The 19,099-nt window shown below is 52.2% G+C and overlaps 1 long non-coding RNA gene across 1 annotated transcript; it reads right to left on the bottom strand.

Annotated features, from left to right (window-relative positions):
- Window positions 1-1,264: 1,264 nt before the first annotated feature.
- LOC140261572 (uncharacterized) lies at window positions 1,265-2,207 on the bottom strand. The gene is made up of 3 exons (XR_011905739.1): window positions 1,973-2,207; window positions 1,678-1,783; window positions 1,265-1,523 (listed from the first exon to the last, which is right to left on the bottom strand). It is a non-coding gene; the product is annotated as an uncharacterized lncRNA (long non-coding RNA).
- Between the last annotated feature and the right edge of the window lie 16,892 nt (window positions 2,208-19,099).

Genomic DNA, 19,099 nt, shown 5'->3' with positions numbered 1-19,099 from the left:
GTTAAAGGGCCAGTGCGAGCCGCAGCTGCTCCCCAGCTGGGCTGCGGGGGGGAGGAGAGAGGGAGGGGAAAAGGGGATTAAAAGAAGGCAGCGAGCGCCCGAAGGCAAAGAAAGTAGCGCTGTCCCGAGCCCCGCTCCCCTCCGTCGGGAGAATTGAAAGGCATCTCCAGCAGCACCAGGGCAGCTGCTGGGCTCTCCTTTCTTTACGTTTTCTACTCTCTAATAAATAATTATCCACAAAGGAGTGGGGAGGCCAGCAGGAACTGCAAAGCCCGATGCTCTGCTTTGCACCGATGCACACAAACCAGAGTCCCCTAAACATGTGCTGGCTGTGAATCGAATAGTGTTGACGTGGCTGCAGAGGCTCTCCTTGCATCCAGGTTATTCCCACCCCGAGGATGCAATGCACGGCATTTCAGCCCCTCTTCCCATCACTGGGTCACTCTGGGCTGCAGCCACAAGGCCCCAACCCACCCTGCATCCACTGCTGCAATCACTTCCAGATGGGCAGATGCTGATGAAGGGCCCCTTTGATTTCCAAAGGTCGCTCTGCAAATGCAAAAGGTCACCACGGCAGCAGGATTGGGGGGTCTCAGAGAAAGAGCTTTGCGAGGAGAAGCACAGAAATAAACAGAAAGCGCTGCTTTAACCCACGCTTCCAGTTGTAGCCCTTGCATTGCCACAGCCTTGCTTTGAACAGTGTCCTGAAAATACTTTTTGGGGACAATAGTGATGCAAAGAAATCAGAGTAGGAAATTCTGAGGTGCAAAGAGGGGAGAAAAGAAACGGTTCAGCTCCAGTACAAAGAGAGGGGGGTTCTCAAGGTGGAACCGTGCATCAAGGCAGCTCTCCTGGACAAAAGCTGCAAAGAAAGCCCCACTCCTGCTATTTCTTCAGAGGAGATTATGCAAAAAGGCAGGAGGACCCCAGCAGGGGCTGGAAGGAAAAGTACTGTGAGGTCAGCAGGCACAAATAACCCTTGGAACACATCCAGCCTGAAGGGCCGTGCTCTGCTCAGCTCAAACCTGGGATCAGCTTCCCCATCGCATCAGGGTCACTTTGGGCCCAGCACTGTGGCATAGTCCTGTGTCCATCCTTGTCCCCCATGTGAATACAGAGGGCAGCCAAGGAGCAGAGGAGAGGACAGCTTTCTGAGGCTCACCATCAGCAGAGGACACTGCAGCTGGATGGGGTGGCTGGAGATCAGCAGCTATGAAGGGCAGCTGAAAGGATTAAGCACAGCTTAAAGACTGTGGGACAAGTCCTGGTGGCCAAACTGATGCTTCACTGGTGTCGGCTTCTTCTGACTTTGCTGTCTGTACATCTGAAAGGCTGCCCTGTGTTCACAGCCTGTCTGCTGAGCTGTAGGAAGACGAAGCATGCCTCGCAGCTCAATGCTCCCACTGGGTTGCTTATAGTTTGACTGAATGTTAACGATCCGGGCCAAGAGTTTCTGGTATGTGTGCTGCAGCCTTTTTACTGGGAGGAAATTTCCATTAAAATGCCTCAGCCGTGCCTGCAAACTGGTTTTAAGGAAAAAATGTGCCCTTAAAAGAACAGCGTTCCCCTCCGTGCTCTGCTGTGATGTTCCAGCAGTGCTTGGGAGCAGAGGATTACAGTCTGCCACTGCTTGGGGCCTTAGATGCAGCTTTTGTCAGCCCCAACTCCCTTCCTCACCTCAAAACTTGGAGTTCAGTGTCATGTCAGCACCTTGAAAAGCAGGAAAGGGATTTGTACCCACTCAAATCCGGACTCAGACAGCTGTTGCTGTAAAGCTGAGAGCCTTAGCAAGAGAAAAAGAGAACTAAAGAGTGTGAGAAGCCCTTCAGCATCCCCCACGTGGCACTGTGGGCAAGAGCCCTGCCTTTGCCACATGCAAATGTACCAGGCAAGCAAAACTGCACTGCCGGCCCATCTTCACCACTCACCACCCACTTGCTGTTGTGTGCAAGGCTGGGCCATGTGTAAATACCTGCAGCATCTTCCCTTCATCCACTCCAGGAATGCACCTGCCCTGTCCCTTGCCCTATATTAGTAAACTCTTCCACCTTTTAGCCCCAAATCACACTCTGCAGCCATTCACATGCAGTTTGGATGCTTCTTGCTTCCCTGAGAAGGAGAATGAAGGCCAGTGCTCTGTGCTGTCTCACCCCAATGTGAGTAATCAGTCAATACTCCAGAGCCCATTAGCATCTGAAGGTTTACCTTCCCATGGAGGAGAGAGCAATAATTATTGCTACTTTCTCATCAACTTACAGTAAGTCTCTGCGGCCAGTTTTCTTATTACGAGCATGAAACCAAAGGATTTAACACACCACAGCAGCAGCACCAGCAATACATCAAAGAGCGCTGATGTTTGTTGTGAATGAGCTGCTTATTCTAAGAACCAACCCCAGGAGCTCAGCAGGGAGCTGGGCATCCAGAAGAGCAGCATCTTGCTGAGAAGTGCAGCCTCCATACCCCTCCTATTTGCATGGCCTTGGTCCTCTATTCCCACCCAGTTGACTCATGTCAGCACAACCCTGGTTTATCTGCCCACCCCTACCTGGGGATGTACTGTCCCACCAAGCCCACTCCATGCCCAGGGCTGCCTCTATGTGTGACAATGCTGCCCTATTCCTCCACTTGTCCTGTGCTCCAGGTGCTCAGTAGAATGGTGCAGCCCCTGGCTTGAACTTAAATGGAGCTGTAGGGCCAATGGGAAGAAGGTGCTTGGGGCAAGGCCTGGGGAGCCTTATTAGGGTAATTAATGCCTGCTGGAGTGTTCAGAACCAGCTGTTCTAAGTCCCCTTTGATGTAAAGCTTAAATAGAAAACTGATGTCAAGTCCCTTTTCTTCCAAGGGGATGCAGCAGGCTGTGTGTAATGACTTGGACATTGCTCCTGCATGGTCAAAGTGTGGAGGGGATGGATGGAGCAAACATCAAAGCCTTGCATCCACCTGTCTTCTCAGTGCAAGAGGTTTGAGGCTAGATTGCTTTCATAGAGAGCAGACCAAGGATGGCAGAGCAAAATGAGATCCTGATCTCACCCATGCTTGGAAAGCATGATGTGCTTTGGAAGGGCAGCAGACCAGGGCCTGGGCAGGCTTCTCCATAGTCCTGGGGTCACACACATCTCTGGGAGCTCCTCCAGCAGCACTCATGGCCCTGCAGCACTTTCAGCAGGGCAAATACTGCTGTTAGTCCATCTAGCAGGCTGCAGAACTCAGCAGGACCCCAAGAAACATCCTGAGTGCACAGTGCCCTGGGCAGGCTGCTCACCCAACACATCCCAAGCCACGCAGCCTCAGCCTGGGCAGCTTGCCTGTGGCTTGCCAGGCTTTCCATCCCCTGCCCTGGCCCCATCGGGTTTATTTCCCTTGCTGGACTGCACAGGCAGAGCCAGGCAGCTTTTCCTTCCAGCACTTTGGCTGAGTGCTTGCACAGCCTGAGATCAGGACAGCAGTGCAAGGAGAAGGACAAACAGATCTCAGTTGTGTTCTAAAAACACACCTTGTCCAGAATGGCCTCAGCAATATATCAGTCTCCAAAATGATAACCAACCAAGCACAGGTCTTCACTGCCTGCTTCTCATCTTATTTTCACTGCTGTTAATCGCAGGTAGAAGTGGTGTAACCGAGGTCAGGGATCAGGCCCCAAATGCGCTGCCTTGATCTATTTAATCTCCCATCCTTTGTTTTCATTTTCATGCCAAACCCCACTTTTAAACTACATGAAAGAATCATCTGTGCTTTTTGAAGTGTTCAATCAGGGCAGCTCTTTTTGGGGATGTGAACACATAAAAATCAGCTCTCCCCCCCCTTCATGTTGATCTCAGCACCAGAGAACTAATAAGCCTCAGGGAGAGTTAATTAGTTTGGGTTTTGCTCTCCCAGTCCTCCAAATTGTTGACTAAATCCCAGCTCTACCTGGGAATGTTGCTGCAGACCTATGGCTTGGTCTGAAGCTCTGGGAAAGGATTTGCAGCTGCAGCCTTCAGCGGAGATCTTACAGTTACAGCAGTGCATCAGGCTCCGAGTCATTTGTCGTTAATTAGGAGCTGCTCAGCATCCCTTTGGAGGGTTCCCTGCTGCCCCTGCTGAATGCCCTCCTTTTCTCAGCAATTACATAAAGCAAGCTGCTGAATGCTGTTTAAAAACAGCTTTACTGTCTTAAAACAATGCCCAGCATCTATCTCTGACCTGCTTACCACTCTGCTCTGCGTCCGGGGCAATTAAAAGGGTGAGGAGCACAGCAGCCAGGCGTAATTAAATGAATGGGGCCCAGTGGCAGAGCATGGGAAGGGCAATGGAATGCTCAGACCTCTGCAGCCCATGCTGCAGATGCAGTCCCTCTTCCAGAGCTGCTGATGGCCTAATTAGATGCACATTAATTGAGATAGCACGCTCATTTGTGCAGCTGCAGGAAGGGCAGAGGATGGGGAGGTGGTTAGTGTGAACAGTGGGGATGGGTTGGGGCTGGACTTGATGAGCTTTTCCAATGGTTCCTTAATGATACTGCGGATCTTGTAACATTATTGGCACATAGTAAGCATCAGGGTCTCGCTGTGTTTTGGGCAAGGAAAGGGCCAGGAGGTTGGTTTGGGCTGGGTGAGAGCTCAAGGTGCAGCCAGCCCTGCCCAACAGAGCACTGATGGCTGGAGGGATTAATGGCAATTCATTTCCATCAGCTAAAGCTGAGTGCACCCAGCCCACATCCTGCCCTTCAACAGAGCCCCAAATTGCCTCCAACTGGGAAAGCAGCCGAGCATCCTGCTGTGAACACCTGAAACAACAGCCCCCAGGGAACACCCACTGACCACTCTCAATCCCAGCTTGGCTTTCACCCTGAAGCAAATGGACATAAGATCCCTTCCAGCTGATGCGATCAGAGATGGGCAGGAGCACAAAGCCACGTCCTCTGTGGCTGTTGTTGGGAAGCACAGCTTGTGTTCTGCAAGAGCTCAGCTCCAATGAGGCCTCTTGATGATGGCACTGGGGAAAGCAAACTTAGAGCCTCCATCACACAGCTGTACACTGAACAGGAGAGAAAAGAATAGGAACAGCATCTCACTAACTGGACTCTCCTTGATCCAGTTGGTGAGATGATCTCCAGTACATTCATGCTGATGTTGACTTGGAAGAGGTTAATTCAATTTATGGTAGAATAATCCTGTTGGAAATTAAGGGGAAAGGGAAAGCAAGCTGTGAGTTCTGGCTTTGTGTACCTAACTGGGAGGCTGACCAAAGCCTAGATAAAGCAACACTGGTGTTGAGTTAAGCAATACCCTTTGAAAGGAAAAGGATGCGAATCTCCCATGCAAGACAAGCCTACTAAAAGAGAGATTATAAATCTAAGTGAAGCCCTCAAAGCCTAAAGAGATATAAATCTAATTAAAGTGATATAAATCTAACTGAAGAAATACACTGTAAATCCAGCCAAAATGATATCCATCTCAGGAAAGTAATGCAAATGCACCAGATACACCATAAATAAAATCACAGCAATGCATAAGATGGAATGGAAGCAACGTGAAGCTTACGTCAAGCGATATAAATACAACTGAGTGATACAAAACTAATTAAAGCAGCGTATAAAAGGGACACTTGGAAAAGAACCGTGGCCCATAGGAGGAGAATGGCTGGAGAAAGGGATGGGATCAGGAGTGAGAAAACCACCTGCAGCTACAAAGAACAACCCCAGGTTAATGAGCTGCTGTGCCCTGGGGCGAGCTGCAGTTGCAGACAGGGTCAGGAAAGCAGCTCTGAGTCACAATTGCTTCTGTCTTATGTGATGTGAGTGGCAGATTCTGAAAGGGCAGAGCTGACATGGGGCAAAAATACAGACAGTGCTAATATGGACACACAGAACCTCCAGATATTTCATATTTGGGGGATGTTTTCCCCTCCCACTATCAGCAATGAACACCCTGACCATGTTTTGTTTCCTGTATTGGATGTCCAAAGCTGGCCCAAATCTGTGCACGCAGAGAGAGACAAAGGTTGATGTTTTTACTCTAAACTGGAAGAAATCTGCTCGGTTGTTCCCACTTCCATCCACACTTTTCACATAAAATAGATTCCTAAGGAGCTTTTTGGCTTTCATTTTAGTGTGTTAATAATTGACCTAATGCAACCACAGTGCAAATAAATAATAAGGCTGCTGCTTGCCTTCAGAAACAGTCAGATCTGCTCCAAATTCTCACAGCTAAAAGAAAACTCTTTCCTATCACTCTGAATAATGAAATGTCCTCGGTTCAGCTTTACCATTGAGCTCTTTCTCCCCCTTTCAATCTCGTTCCAAAGCAAAGCGCCATATGTTTTATGCTTAGGATTTCAAGATTTTCTCATGCTTGAAAGTCATTTGGCATTTGAGCATCTGCAGTGGTCTGAATCTCATTTTATTTCCAGACTAAAGGGAAATGTCTATTTGGTGGTGGAAGCTTACTGAAAAGAAGCCCCCCCCAACCCCCCAATCTCCCACCCCCAAGCCCCCAACTCCAGCAATCTAGGTTACAAATCAGCCCGGAGGGAAATGCAAATATTCTTCATGCAGATTTAGCTGGAAACATTTCCTATACTTTCCTGGAACATTCTGCAAAATGAGGCAGTTTGTTGGACTGACAGCCCCACTGCATCAAATAGCATTAAAAAAAAAAACAACACCCAAATCCAACACCCAAGCAACAAGTTAATCAAAAGCAATTCGCTCCTCTCTGGACGGATGCATTCTGTATCATCTGGTGTGGTTTTTAAAGCTTGTTGAAAACAGTCTTTGCAACAACATAGCAAAGCCAAGTGTGTCATAGAATCATTCAGGTTGGAGACCTCTCAGATCCCCAATCCCAACCCAACCCATTCCCCAGTGCCACATCTCTAAGGATGGTGACCCTACCACCTCCCTGGGCAGCTGTGCCAATGCATCACCACACTTTAGGAGAAGAAATCTTGCCTAATACCCAACCTAAACGTTCAATCTGCTACCCCCATTCGGCTCTTTGAAGCCAGTCAGTGGAACTGCTCTTAAGACCAAATCAGAGACACCATAAAAGAACACCAGCCCAGCACCCCCTCTGTGCCACCGCTTTCCCAGCACCTTCTCCATCCTTCCCTTTAGGAGCAGCCAGGCAGTGCTGGGTGCTCAAACACAACAAGACAGAGCTGGGATGTTTCCAGCTCCGCCAATTGATCACAATTTTGGCTGTTGTAAATTATCACTGGCTGCTGCCAACAAGGCTGGAGATGACAGACAGAAACCCCCATATATACCAGCCCCCATCCCAGCCCCACTGCTTTGGCTGTGGCTGCTGTTATCACAGTGCATGGCTCATCCCATTTCCCCATCTTGGGGTCCCGACATGCAGGGAGGTGGAGACAGGCCAAGGGACAATCTGTTCCTCATTGAGGTCATCCTGCAGCTCTCGCTGCTGATGTGGCGTTTGGGGGATGGAGCAAAGGAAAAGCTTTCCTCCCTGCCTGGCCTCAGTTCAGCACTCCTGGGGGACTGATAAAGCACAAAGCCAGCAGGGAAACCCAACCCTGGTAGGTAACTCTCTGTCCTGTCCCACTCCCAGCCCCACAGATCTCACCAGCTGGGCACACCACTAAGGCTCCCAAGAATATTTTCCTCCTTAGCCTTTCTGAGGTCCTTTGCTGATCTTCATGTCTAGCTGTTTCAGACAGGCTTCTCCCCCTACCCCCAGGCTGGTAGCTCTCCTTCCCTACAGCGCTGCTGCGTCACTTTAATGACCCGGCATGATTAAGTGCAGCTGCTGATTCCTGTTGGCTTCTCAGATTCTGGTGAAAAATCACAGCTGGCTGAGAGCTTTCTGTGTCTCTGCCTCCCCACCCATCCCATAGGAGGGGGAAAACAACAGTGTGTGAGCTGGGAAGCTTCGTTCTCCCCCCAGTGCATGACAGGCAAGGTGTTCTGCCAACTTCCAGGACCCCAAAGCCTAAAGAGATTTGGGTTCAGCAGTTATTCTACTGATGGGAGCTTCTCCCAGCTCTGCAGAAGGAATCACGTGTTCCCTTCCCAGCTCTTAGATCAGGGTTGCAAGAGAAAGAGAATCCCTTTCTGAGCTGGGGCTGCAGAGGGGTCAGGACAGCCCTGTCTGTGCAAGGGGGAGAAGATAAGCAGAGGGAGGTAGTGCCTGGCACGGTGCTCTGCCTGCTCACAGATCCCAGGGCACAGCATCCCCAAAATGCAGGGGCTGCACTGATGAGAAGCTGCCCCCAGTGGTTCTGGGCATGTTTGTGGCCCCACTGGCAGCACAGCTGGGCTTGCGGCGAGGACGTGTCATCTTCCTGCACAGTGATGCTCCTGCCAGCTGCCCCAGCAAAGCAATGTGGGGGTTTCCCTGAGCTCCCATGGGGAGAGGGCAGCCCCAGGTGCACTGAGTGAGGGCTGACCCTGCTGCCCAGCTCTGGGAAACCACCCCCAGTTGGTGATTCACAGTGACTGAGCACAGAGAACAGAGCCTCCTGCATGCTGAGCCCGCCTGAGGTTGGGCACGGGGGAGGTATGCGTGGGGGTGAGTTCCCCTTCCTGGTATGAAGGAATGAGATGCAGACAGAGCTGAGTCAGAGCGGGGTCAGCAGGGTGAGATCTCACATCCCTCAGCTGCCTCCCATCTCCCTGCCCAGCACCCGTGGGTGCTCAGCCCCCTGCCTTCCCTTTCCCTCTGCAGCCTTCCCCCAAACCCTTCCCTGCCGTCACGTGGTGAACATGGCTCCATTTCAAGGGACAAAGTGCAGGAGTTTCTTATTAACAGGGAATGAGAGCTGCCTGCTGCGATCCAGCTGCAGGGACTGCTGGAGGAGGGAGCAGGAGGAACCTGAACACACAAGGCCCTGAGTCAGTCTAAATGATCTTAGGGGTCTTTTGCAACATGAATGATTCTGTGACATCAGAGTGCTCCACAGACCTGAGCAAGGCACAGAGCAGAGGAGTTTGTCCTACCCCTTGGGTACCACAGCTGCAGTGACCCCAACTGCAGCTTACACCCAACAGAACCTATGTGGACACTGTAGGGTTCCAGCCCTGCAGCCTATCCCATTGCCATCCACACAGTGTTTGAGAGCAGGAGGAAGGGAAGTTCTGCTCTGCTTACAGCTCCCCCAGCCCCTAAAAAAGAAACTGAGATTTGATTTCTCAGAGGCAGCTCTCAAAGAAATTGCTCAGCATTCAAAGGAAAAAGCCTCTTTTTTTCCCCCCACCTACAGACTTGGCTGCAAAACCAACCTCTCACTCCACAAGAGGAAAAAAAATATAACCCATATTGTTAGCAAGAGCCCACTAATGCCAAACAGACAGACCCACGTGGGCCGTGGTGGGGAGGAATGAAGTGGTCCTTTCTCCAGTGCCCAGCTGATGGGGATGACGTGTGGTTGGCAGGGATGCAAAGGTTGAGGTTTGGGGCAGCTGGAAGAAGGGAGCTGGGGAGCAGTGAGGAGTAAGGTGATGAGCAATGAGCCAGAGGTGCTCTGGGGTTAGGCTTGCAGGGCAGCAGGGTTTTCAGCTCAGCTTCCTCCGTTGACTTGCACATGGCTTCTTCACACTGTAGGGAAAAGGAAGCATGGCAGGAGGGGATGGGTTGGATGAATGCATTGCATGGACTGGTTATAGAGACCCTGCTCCTCCAGCAGGACCCTGGAGCCCTGGAGTGAAGGAGCACATGGGGTAGAGATGGAGATACTTGCAGCAGTGGGGAAACTGGGTGCTGTGGGATAGAGGTGGATGGATGGGCAGAGGGGAAGTGCTCAGTTTGGGTACAGCATCATTTTCCTTCCACTGTGTTGGCTCAGCACCAGAGATGTCCCACTCTAGGGAGCTGTGTTTGTGGTTGTTTATGGTGAAGGGAAGCAAGTTGTTTTCCTCTTACCCCCAGCACACACTCACTCGCTGGCTTCCATGCAGCAAGCTAACCCAAACCCAGCTCCAAACTGCCAGCATCTGATGCAGCTTCTCCTCCTCCCCAGGGGAGCCCCAAGGCTGTGCTCCCAGCTTCTGCTTTCCCCCAAGAGGAGGTGGTGGTGCTCCCTTCCCACCTCCTGGAAGGACAGGAGGGTGAAGGGCAGGTTGTGAGAGACAAAGCCCTGATCCTATTGCCATGGAGATGTTAATTCAAGCTGAGTTCAAAGGAAATTGTTCCAACTAAAGCTAACAAGCCTGCCAGGAAAGCGGGCTGTCAGTTGAAAGAGGCCAGCAACGCAGAAAGGGGGAAAAGGAGGTGGGGTCAGAGAGAGGGGCTCTGCTCCAAACACAACCTCCAAGCACACCCTGCTATTCCCTGCCTTCCAGCACAGCCAGCCCCCACCACAGCACGGCCTCACCAGCTGCAAAGCAACACAGAAGATCCCAGGTACAGCAAAGGGAGAGAAGCCTGCCACCAGCATGTGTGCACCATGCGCCAACCACTGCCATCCTCCTGTGCAGAGCAAGGCAGCAAAGGGCACTCAGCTCAGTTTGCCAGTAGAGTCATTCAGGTTTTTATACAGCTGGTGCTGTTTCAGGTTGGTTGCATTGGATGTAATGATTAATCCTGCCAGGTGAGACCTGTTGGATGGTGGGAAGTTGAGTGTTCAGACTGACCCGGCCACCATTTGGCATTATCAGACAGCCCGTGAGAGCAGCTGGAGGGGAGGCAGGTGTGCTCTTCCATGCACAACCACCCCTATCTGACCCAGTGCTGCCCCACATGGAATCCATGAGCCCTCTCCCATCTCTCCCTTTCATCCTCCCCTGCTTCCAGCCTGCAGTTCTCAGCAGGGATAAATTTACTGAAGGACGGCAGAGATTTCCTGCAAATCAGGGGGGAAAAAAAAAGCATTTGCTTTCACTTTATTCCTCACTTTTCTCACCGTGTCTTCCGCTTCCCTCCACCTCTCTTTGCTCCCCCATTGCTGCCTCCCTCCTGGCTCCGGGGCTGCTCAGCAGCAAGCCCGAGCACGAGGGAAGTAAGGAAAAGGGGAAGGATGGACTCAGGTTACTGAGAGCAGAGAGTGAGGAAGCGGAGGAGGCAGGTTGGGCTGCAGGCAGAGAGCAGCAACGGAGCTCAGAGCCCTCCTCCAGGAACGGGAGCAGCACCATGAGAAGCTCCTTTCCTGGAAAGAGCTTGAGCTTTCACCCCGAAGCAAGCAAGAGGTGGTTTTTCTTCTCGGCCTTCATCTAGAGGTTGAGTCATCATAGCAAACTAAAGCAACTCATTCATCCTAGGAGGCCACAGTGCAGTCTCCGTTCGTATATACATCACACATCAACATCTCATCCCCTTTTAAATGCGGGTAGGAAATCTGATGCTTTGGCCCCATGATCATAGAATCCCATTAAGGTGATTCCCCAACCCCATGTCCTCCAAGGAAAGGTATTAAATACCCTTGCCCTCCTTTCAGCCCCATTTTCCCACTTATGATTCAGTCCTTCCAAGGCAAGATTTAGACACTCCATCTCTACCCTTTGCTGTCTGCAAAGCATTTCCCCCCCCCCCCCCCCCCCCCCTTCCTTGCCCTTTCTGTTCTACACCCTAAGACCTTTGGGCAGGCTGTTTCACTGCCTGCTGCAAGATGACTCATCCCAGTTTTGGCAGCCCTCACTGATTCCTCCACACTCCGACCTCTAAGTGCTGCCTCCCCTCCTGACCCGCCTGTTGCTGCATCCCTTGCAGGCACTGAGAGTGCTGTTAGCATCCTTTTGAGGTGGTTTCTCAGCTCGCTGGGACTGGAACCCTCATGGGCAGGCTCTCCCTACCCTCAGCTCGCACACATACCCAGCTTTGTTTTTTTGACTCTGAAAAACCTTGAGCCTCTCCGAGCTCCTAAGCCCAGTTTTCATTCCTGTGGATTTCCCTCGGTCAACAAAGATTTGCCTATTTGAAATCAGGAGTCTTTGTTTGCCTTTCCATTTCATTTTAATCGAATTAGCTGTTAAGCTCTGAATCCAAGCTTGCTTTCTCAGAACTGTGCCCTCACCTTTGATTGAAATCCAGTCCCTTTCCTCACTGGCTGAAGAAATCCACCTGCCACCACATGCCAAATGAGTCCTTCTTTCCTCAGGAATGCACTTGCTCAGCCTAGATCAGGCTAATAGCTATTGCAGGACCCTGCCTGTGCCCCAGAAACCTGCAGCACCCCCCTCACGATGATCTGCCCGCATTCCTTCCCTTACCAACCCAATGGGTTCAGGGAATGTATTCATAGACTTGTTTGGATTGGCAAAGACCTCTCAGATCCCCAACCCATCCCATCCCTCAGTGCCACATCCCCATGGCTCAGGTACACCTCCAGGGACGGTGACCCCATCACTCCCTGTGCAGCTCTGCAGTGCAGCACCACTCTTTTGGAGTAGAAATGTCTCCTAATAGCCATCCCAAACCTCCCCTGGTGCAGCTTAAAGCCATTCGTACAATGATGAGTCAAGGCTTGGAGGATTGTATAAACTCCATATTGCCTCTTCTGTACCTTCAGAGATCCGTTTCAGATCTCATCTCAGAGCAGTTTCCAGCACGGCTGCTGTTTGTGCTCACCTCACCACTGCACCGTGTGGTGCCAACCACCCTCTGCCTGCAAAGCAGGGCTCACTGCAGCAGGTGTTGCAATGCATTCCCATGAAATCAGGGCTCAGCACAGAGCAAACACGGCTTTGCCTTTTCTTTCTAATTCCAGCAGCCCAAAAAAGCAGAGTTAACAAACAAAGGTCTGTGCTCAGATCATCCTTCCTATTAAACCTTGCCGCTGGGCAGTTAGTGCAACCATATATCAGTGCAAAGGGCTGATGTGGACACAGGGTGATAGTACACGGTGTGCTGTGCACCTGTACCTTGCTCCAGTGTGTCACAGGGGTCAGGAAGGGTACACAGATTTGCCTTGATGATGTGATTACATCACTGCTGAAAGAACACAAACCAAAGCAATCAGTGCAGGACATCAAGGGGATTTTCTTATCTCTCTCTCTTTAATCTGCATCAGATCTCCTCTCTAAAAGCCCTCCCCTTCATCTCCCAGTGTTGCTGCCCTCCTCTGTGATCCTCAATGCATGACTTCAGCCCATGGCAGCAGCAGGGGGCCAGGAGGACGTGATGTGCTGAGCTTCACTGCTCACAGCTGTGCATGGCGTTACTGACCCAGCAAAGGGAAGGAAAAATACCTCTTTGTGAAATAGAGGCAGAGTGAATAGAAGGAGATCCAAGCAGAGCTCATGGGAGAGAGGCAGCCTGGCCTGGCCTGCAGCAGGGATCAGCAGAGGGGAATGCAGCGCTTAGTGCATGCTGCAAGGTCTGCAGCACAGCCTGCAGCGGGAGAGGAAATCAGGCAGGCTGCAGTTGGTGCACAGACACTCTGCTACCAGCTGGGAGCCTCGTCTCATTGCTGTTTGCTTCTTCTTCCCATCCTCCTTCCTTCCTTCTTTGAATAGAAGAACCAGGCAGCCAAGCTGCCCTGTGCTCCTGGCACAGCGGGGTCACTGTGGGTGGGTAGCAGCAGGGGGCTGTGCTGGAGCTGAAATGCAGAAGAGCAGCAGAGTAAGAACTCCGACAGGCCCCTCTCTGCCCTCATCCAGCTGCATCACCTGTTGCAAGCCAGAACAGCCCGAGGACTACTCAAAATCCCACAGCAGCCGTGGCAATGAAGGAGCTGAAAGCAGGGATAGGAGAGGGGGGAGGGAAGCTGGCAAGCGCTCTGCTATTTCCCTCAGCACAGCACTGCTCTGCTCCAGCTGGAGGCCAGCACTGCAGATCTGCCATCCCAGCACACCCCATCCCTTCCCAGCATCCCAGGGAGTGATGCTGTGCCACCTCTGCATTAAGACGTACAACCTGCTGTCAGACACAGGGCTATGTAAGCTCCCCTGGCAGCCTCTGCCAGAACCTTATCTGCCTCCCTCAGCCAGATTCCAGGGTAGAAGCAGAACAAAGTGGCACTGATGAGCTGCCAGTACTTTAATGAGCAGCTCCCACAGACACCTTCCTACCTCTGCTGTGATGCAGCTCCTCTTGAGCAGGTGTGTGTGTGTGCTCCCAGAAAGGGAGCTGTATTTACTTCTCACTTGTTCAAACAGCAGCAGCTACACAAACCCTCTCTCACAGCCATCACTCAGGCAGGGAAGTGGCTGATTTGGCAAGGAAATTGTCATCGAGTGCAGCTTGCTGGAGCTGTTTACACTGTGTTTCTGAGGGTATAATGAGCGTGCTGATAAGATAGTGCAGGGCTTTGAATGAGGGGGGAGCATGCTGATGGGGAAGCTGTGAGCTGTACGCTGCATGGCTTTTGGAAACACCCTGCTGGCATCCTATGGAGGCTGTAACACATTTACTCTCGTGCAGTATTTTCGGGACACTTAAAGAAAAGGTCCTTTTAGGACAGAAAAACAAGACAGGGAGAGCTTGGATTTCCACAACGATGGTGTTGTGCTGTTTGTTTTTCATCCAGAAAGGAATCCGAGGTGTTTTCCTTGCTGTAACCCCACCTCTCCCTTCCCAGCTGCAGGAAGGACACACTGCCAGCCCCCGGTACCTCCTGAAAGCGGACACGAAGGCGCTCCCCGTCCCATCCCGTCCCGTCTCAGTGTGTCCCCCAGCCCACGATCCCGCAATCCCCTCGAGGCTCCGCAGCCGTGTACGGCCCACGGGGGACACCTAGCGGCCCCGGAGCTCCCCTGTTCGCCCTCAGTGCTCACACACAGCCCCAAACCCCGCAGGGAAAGCGAGGCTCAGAGCACACATCTCCCTCCCGTCCCATATGGAGCAATGAGAACCTCCTGTGTGCCACCGAGCTGGGCTTCCAGCCCTCCTGGATGAAACAGGGCTCACGGATGGGCCATGGGGTGCTGAGGCTGGCTTGCAGAAGGGACACTGCTGGGACTTATGGATGCAGAGTGGGAAAAGGAAGGTTTGGAGGCCAGTGGGGCTGTACCAGTCAGCCTGGGGGTCCTTCACCATTGTAAGCATAGCCCACCATCAGGATGGGACCAGCACAGTGGTTCCTTTGGCTCCACAAATCCATGACACTCAGAGAGCTCTGCTTGATAAAAATAACACATCACTAAAAGTGCACTGGAAGGAACGCCTCCCTGGTCACTATTTCCATTTCCCTGTGCTGCATGAGATCAGTGCAAACCCAGCACTATAGCCCTGGATGCCAACATGTCCCCATGACAGAAGGACCATCTCTGCCAGCCCAGAGGCAGCATCACTTCCAGGGCATAGGGAGATGGGCAGCAAGCACAAAGCAAGGTTAGAGCATGCCCTTCCCTGTACTCGGAGAGCTGCAGCTCCCTGGGCCTGCTGCTTTCTCACCCCATCTTCCTCCAACCCCTTTGCTTTCCTTCCTGGGTGCCAGCCAGCCCCGTGACGCTCCGCTGGGGCTGCGTTTGGACTTGACGGAGCCTCAAAGTGAAATGCAATTAATGTAATAAAGACCAGCAGCCAGCACATGCATGGAGCCAGTCGGAGCAGCAGGGATGGCTCCCCGCGTTGCCCAAGCTCCAGGTGTTCCCTGCCTGTGCACAACAAGCAGCAGCTCTCCTCCTGTCTCCACTCCCTGGCATTCCTGCAGAGCCGCAATGCCAGCGCACATCTCGGAGCTGCCTGGGAATCTCCCATCTCCTTTCAGCCTCTTTCACAACTCCACCACCAAAGAGGAGGGCCAAATCCTGCCCAGCTGCTGGAGAGGAACGCTGCACCTCTGCCAGGTGGGGAAGCAGGAATGCAGGAGCTTTTGGGCCCTCTGGGCTCTGGGTGCTTCCCAAAGCTCACATGCAGCTGCAGGTGTTTCCCAATCTGGCTCTGCAGGACCGGCTGGAGCGTGGGGTGCATGGCAGTGCCTGGCTGCAGGCTGTGGCCCTGCTGCTGTCACCCTGCACCTCGGTGTGGGCACTCAGCTCCCTGAGGGCAGCTGCTGGCATGGGGACAGAGCTGTGCTGGCCACACAGAAAGCCCTGCCCTGGGGAGGAAGGTGTGACGATGGGATGGGCAGGCATCCTTGGGAAGGATGAAGTAGGTGGCCATGGCTGTGCCACCAAGAAGCCCATTCTCCTGATGGTTTATCATTAGGTCCTGCTGTGAGGGTTTCTCGAGCTGCAGAAGCCTTCAGAGGTTTGCTCTGCTGGGTGCTGGGGAAGAGGAAAAGAGCTTTTTGTGCCACTGGGATATGTGGGAGTAAAGCAGAGAGGCTCCCGTGTGATAGCAGGAAGGTGGAGCTGGTTACAGGGCTGCTGTGAGGAGACTGTGGGTTCAAGTGACCCTCCTGCTGCTCAGAGCAGCATCTGGAGGGAGGCAAGAAGCAGGAGGGAGAGCTGGGACAGCAGGGGCACAACAGGGGGTGTAGGAAGAGGTGAGGTCTGAGTCCTGCCAGGCAGCTGTGGGGCTTGGAAGGTGTAAACAGGTGCTGAAGGACCATGAGCTCAGTGCCAGTGATGTAAGAGCTGCTGCGATCAGCCTGTCCCCAGATCCTTTCCAAAGCAAACATCAGACATTTTCCACCAGACGCTGTTCTCCTCAGATGCCAAAACTCACTCCCATTTCTGCAAGCTGGGGCCGGTGTCCACATGCATGTTGGATTGCAAATCCCTTCCCAAGCCCCAGACACTGTGCAGCCCCTGATCTCCATCCTAACTCCAAAATCACAGCCTCTGCACTGCTGTCCAGCCTCTCTGCCCTTCCCAGCACCTTGCTGGCCCTGCTGATTTCCCCTGCAGAAGAGGAAGGCATGACACAGCTCTTTCCCAAGCATTTTCCACCACCTTAAAACCAGAGGATGGGATGGGGCTGCAGAGGTATAATGCTGACCAAGGACAAGCGAGCCCAGGCATGGTGCACAGCAAAGCACTGCTGAGTAAGAGCAGCGATGCTCAGCCTGCTCCAGGCCTGGCTCTGACCTTTGCTTTGCCTCCACGTGGTTATCCCATACCTATGGCAAGAGGTCTCACCCTCTTATCTAGGTCTCTCTCAGAACTGCCCAGCTTCTTTTCTCCTCCTTTCCTAGTGCTGTCCCCATTCTGGGTCTCTTCTCCTTTAGCTCAGATCTTTGCTGCTTTACTATTTCCCTGTATTTACAGAGAAAGGAAAGGAGGGGAGTAAAACCAGACACATGCACACACACGCCGGATATTTGCCTTGCTCAGTCACTCACTGAATAAGCGTCCTTGTTTCAACATGTTTTCCCACTTAACTTCCCAGGGGCTTTTCAGAACGAGAGCTGCTCTGAACGCTGGAGCTCACTGCCCCTTCCTATGTGCTGCCCTCATTACTCAGCCTTCATCCTGTGCTTGGATTTCCAGGAACGCAGCAATAACCCATCCTAAAGCCTCTCTCCTTGGAGGACAGCCTGTCTTCCTTCCCCCCAGCCTTGCTGGGTCCCATGGTATCAGGGAATCATTGAATATGGAGATTGGAAAAGACCAAGACCGCTAAGATTGCCTAATCCAACCATGCAGAATTGCCCCCATGTTCTTCTGCCCTCCAAGCACCAAGGGAAGGCAGGGCAGCTCTTAGGAGCTCAGCCTTCTGCATGGAGGTCAGCCTCAAGACACTGAGTCTCTTGCAAGAGAGATCTGGGGGAGATGATGCTCTTAGCCCAGGATGCTGATGAGCCCCCCAGCTTGCTGTCACCCCATGTGGAACCATGGGCAAGGACAAGTGGAGGAAACATTCACATCCTCCTGCAGCTCTAAGGCAGAAGTTGCCCCGTCCTGTTCTCCCCTCACTGTGCCACGCTGCTTGGTGGCCATGTACATCCAAATACAGCATAGCACTACACCCCAGGAGGGACAGAGCCATGGTTTCTGTCCCCAGGGCAGGCCAGGGCAAGGATTGCTGAGTGCACAAATCCATGCAAGGACCAGCCATGGCCTGGGGAGCAGCTTGCTCAATGTTGCCAAATACAGATTTCAGAGTACTTAGCGTGTAGGGAGGCTATTAATAACCCTCTGCCCTTTTCCTTCCTTGCTGCCTGTCCTTGCTTTACCCTTCTCTACCCATCCCCATCTCCCCCCTTTCTCTGGGTGCCCCAAGTCATCAGCAACTCCATTTTGTCCCTTCTAGACCTCACTGTGGAGTCAAGAACTAAAAAGTTATCACTGCTAAGCATCAGAAAAACAAGAACATCAGCATAGAAGAGTACAGAAAGAGAGCCTGGGGGCTGTTGACCATGCTAACACCTACACCCCATTACAAAATCGCTTTCCTTGGAAGGATTGCGACCTATTGTGAGCCTATCCAGATAGCAGTTTTATTAACACTTCTATATCCTCCAAGGGAAAGCAAAGAGCCTCAGTGGCCAATCTGACCGTGGAACAATCCTTCCCAAATTTGGAGATGGTGTCTTAGTGCTGAGCAGGCACCGGAGAGGTGCGACCGTCTCCACCCAACTTCCCCATCTCAGCTTGTGCCAATCTGCAGCGCATGAAAAGGAGGTGGAAAACAAAAACTGAAAGCCAATGACACAGAAACCAAGTTAATCACCAAAGGGGGGGGGAGGGAGAAATCCTTCCTGACCTCTGCAGGCAACCAGCCTTGAAATGTGGGCCTAATTAATTAGTTAAAAACAATATGAGCATGGTGCAACAAGCCTTGTAAGCACATTGAAGGCAGAGTATCACCCATGCGCTGTTATGCAACATGTTGATGACTGCAGCAAGCTCCTTGTGAAGCCACTTTGGAACCCAGTGCCCCAGACTCTGTCTCAGAGGCCACCCCTGAGCTCTGCTCTGTGATGTCCGGAGATCATCTTCTAATTTCAAACCTGTGTTTTCTTTTTTTAATGTACAAATTCACCCCATTTGATCTGTCTCCGTCCTTTAATTCAAATAGATTTCCGTCTTCAGCTGGTATTCCCTTTCCTGTCCTCTGCATGAATTTGTTGCTGAGTAGTCATCTTCCCTTCAGCCTTTTTGGAGATGAGGACTCAGCATAACCACTAGAAAGGGGTCCTCCCCCCAGCTCTGCACATCCTCCATGTCCTCACCCCGCAGCCTCCTGCTCTGCTGAGTCACTGCTGTGCCGTGCGCTCCCCAAGTATCGCTGTTGCTCAATGGGCGTTCGTGTCCTGCTTGTAATTAAGATTCCCCAAGGTCCAGCTCATAGCCTGCGGGCCTGCTTTGAGCCCTATGTCTGGTCTGCACGGAGGA

This window comes from Excalfactoria chinensis, chromosome 21 (assembly GCF_039878825.1).
Source record: "Excalfactoria chinensis isolate bCotChi1 chromosome 21, bCotChi1.hap2, whole genome shotgun sequence".
NCBI lineage: Eukaryota > Metazoa > Chordata > Aves > Galliformes > Phasianidae > Excalfactoria > Excalfactoria chinensis.
Note: the sequence above shows the minus strand (reverse complement) of the source record. Positions and strands in the feature narration are given on the sequence as shown.